The 4,580-nt window shown below is 33.2% G+C and overlaps 1 long non-coding RNA gene across 1 annotated transcript; it reads left to right on the top strand.

Annotated features, from left to right (window-relative positions):
• On the top strand, positions 527-2,336 carry LOC104746970. Its single transcript, XR_761035.2, has 3 exons — positions 527-847; positions 1,034-1,745; positions 1,976-2,336. It is a non-coding gene; the product is annotated as an uncharacterized LOC104746970 (long non-coding RNA).

The raw sequence follows: 4,580 nt of genomic DNA, 5'->3' as shown, positions 1-4,580 counted from the left end.
ATTGTAGAACATTATATATATAAATATTTAAAATGTTTTAGTTGTGTTTGGGTATATATTTAAATTTTTTTAATTGTTGGTTATAAAAATAGTAGAAAGAGTTAACTAAATTTATTTGGATATGAATATAAGCATTTAATAACATTTAATGGTAAATGTTTCTAAAAATATATTTTTGAGCAAAAACTGCTGCAAAAATATTAGTATAAATATGGTAAATTTATCATATTTATTAATCGATAGGTGAACTTTGGAATGCTGATAATTGATGGGTTTCAGCAAATATTTTGCTTGGCAAGATGTTACTTAACACAATTAACAGGCAATCATAAATACCCACAAAATAAATAGGCTAAAGCCATTGATATAAGGCCCATCAGGCCCAGTGGCGTATCGCAAGTGGGAATTAAACTGGTTATTAAAAGATTATACACTCTAATCTAACAACATCTGTCCTTTATCTAAACACTAACACGTCAATTTCAGAGTTTAATTTCACACAAGTGGGTGTTTAATTATTGCTTTTGTAACAAAGGGAATTAGAGAAGACTATTGCCGAAAACTCTTGAAGAATAGATATTGGAAGAGTGTGCCTCTTTACCTTCTCTCACAAATCATTCTTCTGAAATTTTGGTTTCAAACCGAGAACCATCAATCTCTCAACATTCACCTTTCTTATCTGTTCTCACTTAATCCCTGGGATTCCTTGCCTCCTTACAAAGCGGTTTGACTCATTTCTTCATCGTCATAGCTCACTCTCGGTTCTATCTCCCCTCCACTTTTTCAATCTCGGACAAACTCTATCCACCTGAGAAGCTTACCCTTCGTAACATTCTTCAACGCTAAGGTAAAGTAAATAGGGTTTTCAAATATCAGACTCTAGGGTTTTTTTTTTTCCTTCTCAACCTAGGGTTTTTTCATGAGTTTTGGGCATAATATGGAAGATCTTTTATTTGATTTACTCATTTAAGTGATAAGAAACTCGTTGTCTATATTACTCATAGATCTATTTCTTAATGATGTATCACGGTAGATGAATCCAAATGGATCACAAGGTTCCAGTGGATCTGCTGGTCCAGGTCGTGGGTTTGGTGGTCCGCGTGGCGGTGGTGGTGGTCCCTGTGCTGATGGACGTGGTGGCAGAGGTGATGGACGTGGTGGTAGAGGTGATGGTCGTGGTGCAGGACGTGGTGTTGCTATTGGTCATATTGGCGGCAGAGGTGAAGGTCGTGGTGAAGGTGCTGGTGGTGCCTTTGGTGGTGGGCGTGGTTTTGCTATTGGTGGGGGTCGTGGTGATAGTCGAACTTACGGCAGAGGTGAACGCGGCGGAGGGCGAATTCACGGACAGGGCAGAGGGTGACATGGCGGAAGGGGAATAAACAATCAGCAACTTACCATTGATGCCTTATTAGCACAAGAATCCAGGAGCTTCGAGAGTTAATTGTAACTGACCATGAGCTTCGAGAGTTAATGGTAAGTTACTGACCATGAGTTTATTGTAACTGATCACATTCTCAGAGAGACTCACCGCAAAGCTGATGACACTTTTGTTGATGAAAAGGCGAGGTCGATCGAAGAAGAGATTCAAAGACAGATTGATTCAATAAACTCTGTTTCTTACTCTGTTTCGTTTACTCTGTTTTGATATTGTGAATCCTGACTTAACGTTATCAAATGGCGCCTCACAAGGAGATTCAGATTGCACAGGTTTGACTCGGCTTGAGGAGGATGAGCTGTTCTATAAGGTAACATTTTCTCATTGATATATATTTGGATCAGTTTCGTACTTACTTTAAGTTTTGTTTCATTTTACTCTATACATTATATTGTTCATCTTTCATTAACTCTACACAATTTACTGCTTTTATTGATAATGTTTAACTATTTGGTTGCTTAATGCACATACACAATGTATTAAAAGATTCACTATATTAGTGCTTATGACAACAGTTATTAACAATGATCCATTCAATAGGTGGTACCATCTCAGAATGGGAGGATCTTCGGTCTCCGGGGACAAAACTACATTTGTGAGCGTGGAGAAAGCTCAGTTGGTGCACTGGAAAGACTCTCTCTTGAACGTCAACTGACTTCTCTTCAAGAGCAGCTGGCAACTGTTGTGGAATATATGCCTCAAGGTTCCTCAAACTCTTTCCCATCGGCTCAACCAACAAATGCTACGGGTGATTCTATAGTCTTTTGGATTAAAACTCTGCTCTGTTCTATTGTTTAAAACTCTGTTCTGTAATCTTTTGTCTGTTGTACGCTTGTAAAACTCTATGTACCTTTTTTTTTTTGGGTCAAGCTCTATCTATCTAATTGTGTACTTTCGTTTCCAGGTATATTTTCAGATAACCTTGCATCACATATAAAACTTGCAGCACAAACAACCAATACCGTAACAAACTTACATTTCGCCACAATACTATTTCTACCCAATGACTTCGAAGCCATTTGTAACAATTTCTTACAGAATATACGAAACATTTTGTTGCTAATTGGTCATAAATTAATTGTCACAATCCGTAGATTTTTTTATTACGCAATATTTGAAGCTAACTGTCAATAATCTGCTACAACTAAAACGCAACAATTTGTAAGTAAGTAACGACGAGTATTCCTGTAGCTGTTTGTGATTCCTGGATCCACACAAAATTTGTTGTTTTTTGTGAATATTCGCTACTACAACTCTCGTCGCAAGTTGTAACTAAACTTTGTAGATAATTGTATTAAGTAGTAGCAAACAGCTATATATTAATGTGTATCTCTAATCGCTACAGATTGTTATGAGGTGTAATTTTGCTACGAGTAAGTAGTTACTAATTATTTTTGTCTCAAACCTGTAACAAATAGATATTTGCTACGCATATTGTCTTATAGCTACACATTATTTTGTAACTATACAAGTCATTTTACTAGTGATGCCGCAGGGGCGGATCTAGGCAGTAAGAAGGTGGAGTACGTGCCCCTTACTACTTTTTAAAAATTAGCCAGTGATTTGTGTAGTTATATCCTTCAGCTCTATTTTATTTTTCTCTTTTTTGGGGTTACTATTTTATATTTGTTCTATGCCTTTGTTAGCCATTTCCTTTTAATTCCTTTTCTACTTAACATATGTATTTTGCATTTTCTTTATTCTATTAAATTTTATTTTTCTTTAATAAATTATATGAATTTAGTTTTCTCTAATTTTTCTATTTCCAGTTAAAATTTTTAATGAATTATTTTTTACTGTACTATACATATATCTTAATTAATAAAATGATAGTAAAACTAGCAAATTAGTAACATTAAAAAATATTATCAGTTTATAAATAATTTATTATTTTTTTAGGGTTTTGTGTGATATGGTTAGATATGTAAATCTAAATGCCTATTTTATACTGAATTGTAAGTTTGTAATTGTGTATTTTCTAATTAACATTTTTAAAAGATATTTCTATACCAATAGAAAAAATACTTTTAAAACTTTGGTTCATTAAAGATGCAAATTCAAGTTATCAAAAAGATATTTTAAAATATGTTTTATAATATAGTTTTAATATTCTAAATATATATGTTTTGTACCCCAGTCAAAATATTTGTCTGGATCCACAAGTGAGCATGCCACAAATTTGCCAACAAGCTTCTTCAGTTTGGGATTCGCTTTGGCTTTGACTCTACTGCCTCTTCTATCATCCGCGAGCTTACTCCTGTGGTTGTTGGTCGTGGTCTCATGACACACTGTTATGACAACTATGTTGTACAGGCTGCCATCAAGAGGTCCTCTAGATTGATCCCTGGTTTGTTCTGGTTCTTATCCTCTGAAATTGATCGCCAACAGTTTGAGCTTGAGTCTAATGCGTGGGGAAGAGAAGTGTGTAAGACTCTCTGTTTCACTCTTCAATGAACAAAGAAGAATTGAGTTCATTGTCTAGGAGAGAAAAGGAGGATATCTAAACAATTTTTGTGAGATTTTAGTGCATATTATAAATGAACGAATGAAAGTGGAATAAAAAAATGGGGAGAGAGTGCATGTGAAGGAGAGTTTGTTGTTTAACTACTGATATTGTAATATGGGTAAAATTGTCAATATTATAGAAAATACGTATAATATAATAAGGTAATGGTTAGAATGGTTTTTATTAAACTTTTTTTGTTAATTCTGCCAAATTCCCTTAATTTTTATGCTGTTTGTAAGAAAAATATATAAATTATTTTAAGTTTTTTTTTCTAAAAATACTGCAAACACAAAAAATTGATTTTTTTAGAATGTATAATTTATTATTTTAGGTTTGTGTTGACAAATTTAGATTAAAGGTATAGGTTTTTAGGAAGTAGGATTTAGTGTTTAGGATTTAAAGTTTAGTTTTGAATATAAAAGCTTTAATTTAATTTTTGTGGTGTTTTTGGAAAACATATTTATATATATATATATATATATACTTAAATATAGTTAAAAAAGGTAGATCTTTTAAAGGTTTCAAAACTAGTTTCAAATTGAGATTGGAGTTCATCAAGTTAATTTAAAAATTGGTATTAAGTAAGTAATACAATGAACTTGTGGGAAAAAAAATTTCCTTTCATTATGGAGAAAAATA

This window comes from Camelina sativa, chromosome 15, assembly GCF_000633955.1.
Source record: "Camelina sativa cultivar DH55 chromosome 15, Cs, whole genome shotgun sequence".
In the NCBI taxonomy this organism is placed as follows: domain Eukaryota; kingdom Viridiplantae; phylum Streptophyta; class Magnoliopsida; order Brassicales; family Brassicaceae; genus Camelina; species Camelina sativa.
This window is presented reverse-complemented; position numbering and strand designations above follow the sequence as displayed.